General features: G+C 42.2%; 1 protein-coding gene across 1 annotated transcript in view; it reads left to right on the forward strand.

Annotated features, from left to right (window-relative positions):
* KLHL14 (kelch like family member 14) overlaps positions 1 to 12,686 on the forward strand; it is a 100,835-nt gene that overhangs the window by 17,344 nt on the left and 70,805 nt on the right. The gene's annotated exons all lie outside the window — the stretch shown is intronic.

The following is a 12,686-nucleotide window of genomic DNA, read 5'->3' on the forward strand; positions in this document are numbered from 1 at the left end:
TCCGTTTTTTTCCTATCATTTGCATGGCAAACTTGACTTAGATTTTTTATTACTTTCCTTCATGTCTGGTGATCCTCCAAAAATAAAGGAAGACACACGGAAACAAAAACGATAAACGGATCACGGAACAACGGAACCCCATTTTGCGGAACGGAACACAACAACGGTCGTGTGCATGAGGCCTAAAAAGGTGACTAAACAAGTGAATTTTCAACTGTTTCTGCAGAGTTTCTGCATCTCTACTGGTTGCTTATGTAGAGCATACATGCAGTCACGCCCTGGGTGATAAGCTAACAGTTAAAAGCAAACATGACAAATGTGGGGTAAAAATTCTGATGAACTATACAGAGGACACAGGCAAAATAACAATTGAATGTGCTTTAAGCTACAAGACACTGCCACCATCTTAAGACTATTTTCTTGATCTATAACACCTATTTTCTTGCTGTACAAAGCAAAAATCTGTATTTCTATGTACAGATTGAGCGGAAAAACTTAGGGTATAACTCTGTGGCTTTTATTGCTCAAGTGGCAAGACCATTCTGCAGGCAAAACTCATCAATATCTCCGCTATCTTGTCAGACTCCGCTCTAAACTGAGTACATGGAAAATAAGATTCCAGGGGAAAGTCTAGAAACAGCCAGAGTTAAAATCCCATAGTGTTTGTGTCTGGGTGAATATTCTCTACCATGGGATATACGACTAATCTAGTGGAAGCTTCCAAGTGCTTTTTCTCATGACACCTAGACCACTCAGTAGCTTTGACTACGGACATTAAATCCCATATCATGCTGATAATCATCTTGCCAGCCTTGAAAGTCACTTTCAGATGTAACAAGTGTTTTTGAGTCCTATGGAATATTACAGTTGGAAGAGCCCATTCAAGATATGACAGTGTGACATGAACATTACTTAGCGTCAACTGCAAGTAACATGATTTTGACCTTAGTGCCATGTTTCAGCATCATCAAATCACCATGGTTTTACTATGGCATAACAGCATTTAAGGCTGACACCACCTGCAAAGCCACGTGTGGCTCCCAAGTTCTGAATGCATAACAATACAGTACTTGTACAGTTGTGTTCAAAATTATTCAACCCCCACTGAAATTGAGTCTTTTGGCCAGTTTGACATTGATTTTGATCATTTCAGTCATCTTGTTTACAATTAAATCAAAGAGGCACTTGTAAGTCAGACAAATATAACATAACATGTATAATGAAATAACCACAAATGTCTTTTCTGTGCTCACATCATTATCAGTTTTATTCAACCCCCAAGTGACATTCAATCTTAGTACTTAGTACAACATCCTTTTCCAGTTATAACAGCTTTTAAACGTGAAGCATAGCTTGACACAAGTGTCTTGCAGCGATCTACGGGTATCTTCACCCATTCTTCATGGGCAAAAGCCTCCAGTTCAGTCACATTCTTAGGCTTGCGCACTGCAACTGCTTTCTTTAAGTCCCACCAGAGGTTCTCAATCGGATTTAAGTCTGGTGACTGCGATGGCCACTTCAAAATGTTCAAGCCTTTAATCTGCAACCATGCTCTAGTGGACTTGGAGGTATGCTTGGGATCATTGTCCTGTTGAAAGGTCCAACGTCTCCCAAGCCTCAGGTTTGTGACGGACTGCATCACATTTCCATCCAATATCTCCTGGTACTGAAGAGAATTCATGGTACCCTGCACACGCTGAAGCTTTCCTGTACCTGTAGAAGCAAAACAGCCCCAAAGCATGATTGACCCCCCACCATGCTTCACAGTAGGCAAGGTGTTCTTTTCTTCATAGGCCTTGTTCTTCCTCCTCCAAACATAGCGTTGATCCATGGGCCCAAACAGTTCTAATTTTGTTTCATCAGTCCACAGAACACTTTTGTGGTTTGTCCACATGACTTTTGGCATACTGCAGTCGACTCTTCTTATTCTTTGGAGACAGCAAGGGGGTGCGCCTGGGAGTTCTGGCATGGAGGCCTTCATTACGCAGTGTGCGCCTTATTGTCTGAGCTGAAACTTCAGTACCCACATCTGACAAATCTTTTTTCAGTTCCTCAGCAGTCACACGGGGACTTTTCTCCACTTTGCGCTTCAGGTAGAGCACAGCAGTCGAAGTCAGCATCTTCTTTCTGCCATGACCAGGTAGCGTTTCAACAGTGCCCTTTGCCTTGAATTTGCGAATGATGCTTCCTATGGTGTCTCTTGGTATGTTTAACATCTTTGCAATCTTCTTATAGCCATTGCCCTTCCTGTGAAGAGAAATCACCTCTTCTCTTGTCTTCCTGGACCATTCTCTTGACTTCACCATGTTTGTAAACACACCAGTAAATGTCTAGAAGGAGCTGAGTATCACAGTCCTTTTACATCTGCCTAATTGGTGCTTATTATGCTTGATTGCTGCTCCTTGACATCCACATGTGTTTTCAATACCTGATCGAAAACACTTGAATGAACCTCTGTTCTTAAGAGTGGTAGTCTTTAAGGGGTTGAATAATTGTGTCAATGAAGAAATCACCAAAAACCCATTTAATACTGTATTACAAAAACAATTGATGTCATTTTAGTTGCATTTGGTTCTTTAAAAAGTCCTTGTAAGATTTCATTCTGAACACAATTACAAATGTACACTAAATTCCCTAAAACCCTTTACAGCATTGGGGGTTGAATAATTTTGAACACAACTGTATGCATGCTTCACTTTACTGTATACGAGCAATTTGCCTTCATCTATAATCACTTTGCCCATTACAGAGAGCAGTGAGGACCCCTCATTCACCATCACCACCATGATTAGTATAGAAGTGATAAGTGAACCGTAAAATAGCCCATAGTTTGCTGTGACTATGTCAAATCTGTGATCACAAATCACAGAAAAAAGATACAAAACATCCTGCACGATATGATAACTAAATATGCAGATGTACATGGCAACATTTCTAACGAAAAAAATCACAATAGATGCAAACATTACATTACATATGGACTAAGCCCTCACTCTGATATGATAAAATCTGAGACTCTCAGCCAATATATTTTGATCAAAACACATCTGTTCCCGTCTACCCGCGCCAAGGTGGTTTCAGTCAGGGAGGTCCTAATCTAAACCTACCTATGCCGTTGGACAAGTACATTCAGCAGAGCAGACCCTGCACATATAGTGTGCTGCTCCTAGTTACCTCTGTGTGCATCAAGCAACCGATGAGAGAAGGAGTACACACACCTACAGTATATGTACCACCTACTCAAAGTCGTATGTGGGATAGGTGGGGCAAAAAGTGCGCAAGAATGCTACTCCCCAGATAATAGGAGCGCATTCACACTTGAAGGTGCCACTCCTTCAAGCACATAAATTTATCAAAAATCTGAGAAAAAGGTACAAAACATCCTGCACTACTGTATATAATAACTAAATATGCAGATGTACATGGCAACATTTCTAAAGAAAAAAATCACAATAGATGCAAACATTATATATGGACTAAGTGTCACGGCTTGGTGGTAGTTTGCCATGACACTTTCGCCGCGCATGATGGTTGCCGGTGGCAATGTGTTTGTTGAGCATGCGTGTGAACTTCCCCTTTAAGGCTTTCTTCCTTCCCTTTCTGGTATGCACGGGGTTAAGAGGTGTGTAAGGTGGAGCTGGGTATGGCCTCATGGCTCTTATGTTCTGGAGTTGTGAGCCTGAGGTCAAATTGTCTACAGTGTCTTGAGGAGCTGGTGCTATTCCATCTGCCCAGTCCTTGAGGGCCACCTTAAGGGACATCAATGTCACCCCTTTGTGTCTGTTTCTGTTACCCAACATCACTTGTTGTATGTTTGGTGTGGGTTTATGTTTGGAGTTGTTGTTATGTCTGGTTTGGTGTTTCATGTCTGACCTATTTGGTTTTTCAGGTCAGCATGGATGCCAGACATATCCTTTGTATGTCCTATACCTCCGGAAGGGGGTTCCTGGAGTTTCCCAGACAGGGAACTACAAGAAGCTCGGCCTGGTGCCGCCATGGTTCTTGCCTCATGGTGGTCCAGGTTGTTTCTACTGGATTCTGTGTTTGGTCTTTCTGCTGGATCCTGCCTGTTGTTTGTGTTTGGGCCTATGCGCATTTCCAGGATCCAGTGGTAGCGGCGTGGACAGCTCAAGTTCCTGTTGCAGCTGTGTCAGGTAGGTGTCCATGTTGGTCCTGTTGGCAGTGCTGTTTTCTGCCTCTGGACACATACCTGTCGTGTCGTGCACTGCTGGCTGCTTTCTTCCCCTTTGTTGCGAGGCCTGTTGGAGACTCTGGTTCCTCCGTGTCTTGGAGGAATCAGTTATCTCCAACTTCTGACGCCATACTGCAGGGACCGTTAGGCTCAGCAGGGCCCAGGTTCAAGAGTATGAGCCCCCCCTACCATCGATGGCGGCTCATACAGTCAGGAGGTCAGGGATAGGATTAAGGGATGCTTAGTTGGTTTCTAGCTCCCTTTTTCCTGTTTCCAGGCCTAGCTGCTTCCCTATAATCCCCACGTTGTACGGTGGGGGCTTTCCCCCACTCCCCACCAAGACACTAATCCCTCACTCTGATATGATAAAATCTGAGACTCTCAGCCAATATATTTTGATCAAAACAAATCTGTGCAAGGTAGTCTCAGTCAGGCAGGTCCTACTCTAAACCTACCTACGCTGTTGGACATCTACATTCAGGAGAGCAGACCCTGCACATATATTGTGCTGCACCTAGTCACCTCTGTGTACATCAAGCAACTCTGTGATCACATCTAGGTATATGTTTAGTGAAAGATTTGTAGTACCGTATCTTCTATGTAGAACAAATTAGTCAGCTCAACCACCGCCTCCTGGGATCTGGGTGCACACAACTTCCGGAGTAAGGTAAAGGTGGATTTACGTTGCCCGATAATTGGGCAGATTATCGGGAATGAACGTTCCCGCAAATGCTTGTTTCCGACAGTCTTCCTCTCTAAATGTTCGTTCATCGGGTGATCTTGTCGTTCGCGCAGGCACCTAAATGATCATTTCTGGGCAGTAGATTGTGCTGTCTAAACAGCGATCTACTGTCCAGGAACAATGATTCTGTATGGAGACGAATGATAGCAACAGTGATCCCTCGTCCTCATACTGTGAAAGATATTGCTGCATGTAAATGCAATGGTCTCCTTTACTGAACAAGCAGCCGACTGTCAGGAAGGAACACTTCCCTCCCGACAATCGGCTGTACATCGGATCGTGTAAACCCACCTTAAGTCTCTAATACAACAAACACGCAGCACAAGCCACCTTCCATTTAAAAGCCTGTCTTTATTGAAGAGCTCTTAAAATATTCAAGAACATTTCACATGTCTGATTCACAGTATAACTTGTCCGGTTTACGTTTTTCGGCTGAACGCCTTAGTCATAACTAGGTTTTAACTAAGCCAAAACGACAAGTAAACCAGACATGCTATACTGCGAATCAGACATGTTGTAATGCCGTGAACTGTTTTTTTTTATACTGTAGATTTTTATTAGCACATACTGTAGCGTGCAGATTTTCAATAATCCAGAAAGGAAAAAAGGGGAAAAACATGAAATGGTACGACATAGCTCATACAGAGTCATTTGGCAAACCATCAAAATAGGAACATGCACAAAAAACATTGCGTACAGTAGTACAGTTCCCATAATTATATCCAAAGATGTAGCACATAAAACTCAGAACTAGGGATAAGACAACTGACACAAAAGCAAAGGAACAGGTAAGGGGGAGTAAGAGCGTCTCCTTATACGTGGTGCAGATAGATGACAGGGCTGCCCTAGTCCATACAGTCTGCCAGGCACTGTGAGAAAGAGGCGATCTGAGGGCGGTAGCCCATTTATCCATATATGCATGATGTGGGATCTAGCCCTCCGCGGATGTGGCCAAAAGGCGGTAGATGAGAGAGATCAGGCCTCTCGTCCCTGTGCCCAGTCGGCACAAACGCTCAAATGGGGTAGGGAGTGACACCTTAAGCCAACCAAAAGTGGTGCTCACATAGTGACGAACATGGAGGTAGTGGAGTCCTCCGTCGCCGGTAATTTCAATTGGTCTTGAAGTTGCGCAAAGGATTTCAGTGTCAGAGTAGAGGCGTCCACAATGTCCGCCAGGTGGAAGAGACCCAACGACGACCAGACCCGGACCATAGGGGCAGTTAAGCTAGAGGGAATAGCTGGGTTGTAAAGAAAGGAGATCATAGAGGAGTGCTGAGAAGCTAAGGCAAATCGTCTGTGGCAGGTGTCCCATATGTGTTTGGTAAAGGCCATATGCCCCAGGAAGGGAGTGGGGGGCTACGAGGGGGGGGGGGGAGTTGGGCGCTGCCATAGCAGGGTGTTTGGATGAACCGGGGCAATCCAGAGTTTTTCAATTTCTACCCATTTGGTGTATGCCTGTTGGGACGCCCAAAATGAAATGACACACAGATGAGAAGCCCAGTAATAGTGCATTATATTAGGGACTAACAGGCCGCATCTATCTGTGGCCGCGAGCATAACCTTGCGGGGGATGAATGCTCTGAACTGTTTTAAGAGGACTTTAATAAAGACAAGCTTTTAACTAAAAGGTGGCTTGTGCTAGAAGTTTGTTATATTAGTATCTTTTCTATATACAGTACTCTTTAATTGCATCAGTATATTTACTTTTTTAGTTATTTGTATTTCTTAATAGTCCCAAATAAAACTTTTCGAAAATCATTTATCTTTCTTACAAATTTAAAAAAATTGTTCATTCTTTCCCAAAAAACACTGTCCAATTTGTTTAAAAGGGTTGTCTCACCTCATAATTTGAGCGCTATCACTGTCACTACCGCTTAGGGGGGCGTTGACTAAAAGCTTGATTGATGGCACAGGCAAGTGGCACTAGGATTACTTCATCCCGCACTTGCCTGGATGTGCGTGTTCCCAAGGCTGCTAGTGAGTAGGTGTGTAGAACAGCTCCAGTCTACCAGCGCTGGTGCGACATGGTCGGGAAGGGGTATGCTGTGCATGCGTGATTATGTGCACTTCTGTGATCCTGGCCACCAGAGAGACCAGAACTATTTTATAGCAGTGGCCGTATCCCCTGACAATGAGCATACAATAATGGGATGGAAGAATAAATTGAACCAAGGAAAGGAGGCAATTTGGACAAAATAAATATGTTAGTGAGCTATATTGACATTTTAGACAGATAAAAGCTTCCATTAATTTCTATGGGGCAGACGGCAATAGCCGAGCCAACGCTTGGCTATTTTCGGCAGCCCCATGGAAATGAATGGAGAGAGGCTGCGCATGCGCAGTGCGCTCTCCTTCACTTTCGGGGCTCCGTTCTCGATATAGGTGTGGGTACCAGCGGTGGGACCCGCACCTATAAGACAATAGGGGCATATCCTAGCGATATACCCCCATTGTCTGAGATGAGAAAACCCCTTTAAGCAAACCTCTTTAGTGATCATGTACTTACTTCAGTACTTTGTGGTAGTTATGTATACAGCATATGAAAAAGGTTAATAAATTATTATCTTTTGTTAATTCTCCTTCTTTTAAACTTAACATATATGTCCTAATGTATTATCAGGCTGCAAAGGCCACCTGAATAACTAGCTCAGAGCAAGCAGCACTGAAATACATCAAAATATGTTAGTAACACAGTGTGGCCTTATGCACACGACCGTTGTTTTGGTCCGTATCCGAGCCGCAGTTTTGGCGGCTCGGATGCGGACCCATTCACTTCAATGTGGCCGCAAAAGATGCAGACAGCACTCTGCGTGCTGTCCGCATCCGTTGCTCTGTTCTGTGGTCCGCAATTTTTTTTTAACCTGTCCTATTCTTGTCCATTTTGCGGACAAGAATATGCAGTTATATTAGTGGTTGTCCGTGCCGTTCCGCAAATTGCGGAACGCACACGGACGCCATCCGTGTTTTGCGGATCTGCAATTTGTGGACCGCAAAACACACCGCGGTCGTGTGCATGTAGCCTGTAGCTGAAGAATATGTAGTAAAGAAATACTTGACATGTAAACTGTTCAGATATAAAACAACATTTACTTGGTTAAATAATAAGATGAATGTAAAATACCTACTCTGCCTAAAAGACTGGGGTGGAACAACAGAACGAGAGCAGACAATAGTAATCAAAGAATTTGTATTTAAGGGGTAGTCTGACCCCAGAACTCTTTTATAAGCCTTATTAGGGTATAGTTACCTACAGTACTAGGGCCACCTAACGTAAATGGATGGCTTAATCATACATTGATCTTAATGAAAAACAATGTTTATGAAAAACAGCATTGTTATTCCCATGCTGCAAGAACTGCAGCAAGCCTCCCAAAGGCCTGCTTCAGGCAGATGGATCTGCAGTGTGAGGCCAAAACGTTCACATCAGCGTTATGAAATCCGGCAAGCTATTCCCGCAGAGGAGCAGCTGCCACCGTATTCGGAATTGCCGGATAATGCTGGGAACTGCCGGATCCTCGTTGACTACAATGGGATCCGACCGCTTTCTGGCTCAAATGCCAGCTTTCGGCCAGACAAACTTCAGTCTTCAGCGGGGATCTGGCAGGCTATGCCAGATATGGTGAACTAGAGCAGACTGTTCCTCTGCTGGATTTTATAATGCTGATGTAAACGTAGCCTAAAACAACAAATATATAGAAGTTTCTATGGGATTGTATTCTCATCATGTCTGTCTCTTGCTTGCAACATTGTTCAAATCTGTCCTTAAAGGGATCGCCTCATGAAGATTACTATTGTCCAAATGCTATTAGAGAATATTGATGTCACAGAGGGGGTCTCCTCCTGAAAAGCTGCTCTGTAGGAGTGGTTACTGTTCGGATGGACTCGGGCCTTCCTTGTATTACAAGGACTGCCATTCATCTGTATGGCCTCCATGTAATACTACATTTCATCTGCAGCCTTCACTGGCAAAATAAGCCACGGGGTGCTGGAAGCCAGACCTGGGGTGATCAGCTGATAGGCCCTCGAAAAGGGTTGTCTCTAATGAGACACACCATTCGAATAAAGCATATCTAGCTATTCATATAGATATTCATATACACTATGTTTGATATCAGACCTCCAAAATCAGAAAATAGCTGTAGGAGAAACAATGGATAAGACATGCTCAGTTATAAATATGTCACACCTAATAAGAAATATTTTCTGCTCTGTTTTACTGACACTTTAGCCAATTTATTACTGTATTATTAAAAGTGCGATGCCTCCGCCAGTAAGGAATGGCATAAATATCAGTATAAATCTGACACCTCACTAACGGTGTAATAGAACACACGTTCCATGCCAGTGACTTTGAGGTGATGTCAGGTTGTGAACCTCTTACCATAAAGCTATGGAGATTTTTTTTCTCACACATGCTATCTTTAAAACGGTCCATTTTAATATAACCTGCCATCAAAAAAATAAGTGTTTTTGTAATTTTTTTTAAATTTGGGATGCTTATTGGATGCTGACAGAGGTAGAAAGTTTTTTAAAGACCCCATTCACACTATCACTTAGATAGGCAGTGGAATGAAACATCATAATGCACTATTATTCCTCAGTGAAACAAATGTTTTCTTTTATTAGTGAGCAGGAAGAAGCACATCACAGTGATATCACAGGACAGGGTTAATGTAATGCACACAGTGATATCACAGCACAAGTTTAATGTAGTACAAACAGTGAAGTCCAGGGGTAATGTAATGCACAGGGATTACAGTATAGGGTTAACATAATGCACACCTTTATGTCACAGTACAGAAATATTCCACTAGGCAAGGTCACAAATAGTGATGTCACACTAGTGGGATAATACTCATAGTGAAGTAGAATAATGCACACAGTGACATCACAATCCAAAGATAATGCTAAGTACAGGAATGCACAAAGTGATGTCACAGCACAGGGAGACTGAACAAGGTCTTCCAGTGAGCTAAATTCGATTTTCCCTGCTCCCTCTCCATCAGCCATAGTCATCACCTCACCGTTAGATGATGGGCACTTGAACTGTTATGCCTGCTATCCTAGTGGTCATGTTCCAACCATATGTTCTCCTGTACATTGTGCAGCTCCTGTCACATTCTGAATACTTCATGTATATTTCATCTACTCTTATGAAGACGTGTACCAGGAAACCACGTGTGTACCAAATTACACAGAAAAATTGAAATTTATTTTACTATTTGCATTTTTTGTGCATTTCCATTGTCATTTCGCAAGTCCTATATAACTGAAAAGTAAAAGGTGTTTTATTTCCATTGTGTAGATATTCTATCAGATTGTCTGGTCACCAAGGGCCACTTTTCCCCTGAGAGTTTTTGATACACGAGGCTCATTGAGTTTAATGTGCTGTTATACTGCCACAATATGAGTGACTGGAGACTGGACACAGAGTTGACAACAGCCGTTCAGAATCTGTTCATCTGATCAGTGCCCAAGTGCCCAATCTATGATACAACATATTGTTGTACCTTTGTGCTTTTTCTGCCACTTCCGTTATACAAGTTGATATGCAAGACTTTAGAAATATCCACAGATAGTGGCATCAATGTATCAGAATATTTCCTTGGTTCATTGCAATCCTGGAAAAGGCCCACATTCCTACATACAACTAAAGTAGGTTTCTCAGATGAAACAAGATTTGGTTCTCACAATGGGCTTTGCCAAAACAAGGACTATGAGGTCCAGCAAAGGACAATCTCATCTACTGTTCATAAAAGAGTTGACTTCGTATTGCTGGGAGCAAGGTTGGAGTCAGTTGGAGACAATGAAGAAGCAGAATCTGCTGTCTCTATGTGTAGTCTATGGGGAGCAGCTATTCTCACTAGCAAAGAGACAGCTGATAATTAGAGATGCACCATGCAAGAAGTATTGCTGTTTTTCTGATACAAACAGTAGTCACCCAGGCATATTAAGATAAAGCAAGTATGTACACACTGGTGTCACTATAGCTACTGCTGTCTCACACAGCAAACAGCCAGGGCTAATGTCTGCTATTGGCGATAACGCCGATCGCAGACATTTAACCCATCAGATGTCAATGGTCAATTTGACCAAGCTATCTGAGGTGCCTTTCCCTGGGAGCGCTGTGTTCCCAGGGCTGGAACAGCTCACCCGCACAGTCATTGGGGGGGCCGTTGGTTGTTTCGGAAGAAACCCATGGTATTAGAACTGTTGTTCCTATGAAGGCCTGCAAGGCTCCATAGGAAAAGACTGAATTCATCATAATATGCTGTGTAAAATCCTAGTAGAATATGAGAAATAAGATTGCATGTTCAAGACCATAGGGGGTTCAAAAAATAATTTTTTAAAAAGAAAAAAAAGTTTTTACAAATATATAAAAATCCATATCACCCCCTTTCCCCATAATAAAAATTTATAAATTAAATGTTTGAACTATTAAAATAAAAGCCATACTGGGGAAAAAAATCGAAATGGCTGATTTGCGTTTTTTTGTCGCTTAAAGAATAATTAGATAAAAAGTGATCAAAAAGTCTTACAACTCAAAATGGTATCACTGAAAACTACAGATCGCCTTGCAAAAATCTCCATATATGTAAATATAGAAAAGTTATGGGGGTCAGGATATGACAATAAAAAAGAATCATTTTTTCCAAACGTTTTATTTTTTAAGTATTAAAACACAAAAAAAAAGTATATAAATGTGGTATCAGTTTTACCACACAGGAAATGTATAATAAGAAAACTCATAAAACTATGGCAGAATTGCGTTTCTTTTCCAGTTCCACCCGATTTGGAATTTTTTTAAGCTTCCTACTACATCGTATGCAATTTGTAGTGGTGGCATTAGAAAGTGCAACTTGTCCCTTAAAAAACAAGCCCTCATACAGCTATGTGAATTGAGAAAAGTAAAAAAAAAAAGTTATGGTTCCGGGAAGGCAGGGAGTGAAAAACGGGTATTGTATGACCAGTTTTTGTGGCTGTAGGTTTTTATCCTCAACTATTATATACATAAGGCACATTTAGTTCTCAAAATACTCAGTCTGACCTCATACTGTAAAAGACCCCACTTACTCACAGTAGATGAAGAGGTAGATGGAACAGATGAATATGATAGATAGAAATAACATTGCTAAGATTAGATAGATAGTATAAAATATGGTTTCCTGAATTTTGACAAGAGCATATTGTGATACTGTCCTTTTAACTCTATTCCCAAATTATGTCTAATAAATGAATATAAGAGCCTGGGCCGTAGCAGTGCATAGACTCTCAATTACTAGGCAGTCTTGAACTTTGGAGCTTGAAGGCATATTGGGAATCACAAGCATGGCTGAAAAAAAGAGAATTTCCTGCACTCGGTGGGTGGGTAGTCACACTGTTATATAGTTGCCCCCAAGGGGAGATGGCAGAACAAAATAGCAGAAGGATGGAATTAGAGTGACTTTAGCACAGATGAGCAGGTTTCCACCGCTGGATCAGTGGAAATCACTGGCAGGGCCCACTCCAGGGAAGATGACACATTCACCAGTCAATGTTGTAGCCACTAGTGCATGGGGGCAGGGGAATGGAGATGATCAAGATCTATAATGTAAGAAGCCAATATGTGGCGGCTAATGTCCAAGGAGGAATCATACAATGAGTGCAGCCTGCAGCTAATTACTCTGGAGGAACCTGTATATTCTAAGTCCTCTCAGAGCTGTGTCTCCTGTCTCCCAATATAACCTTTACCATTTTTCAAGGTTCTGTAGG

Source organism: Bufo bufo, chromosome 5, assembly GCF_905171765.1.
Source record: "Bufo bufo chromosome 5, aBufBuf1.1, whole genome shotgun sequence".
Lineage (NCBI taxonomy): Eukaryota > Metazoa > Chordata > Amphibia > Anura > Bufonidae > Bufo > Bufo bufo.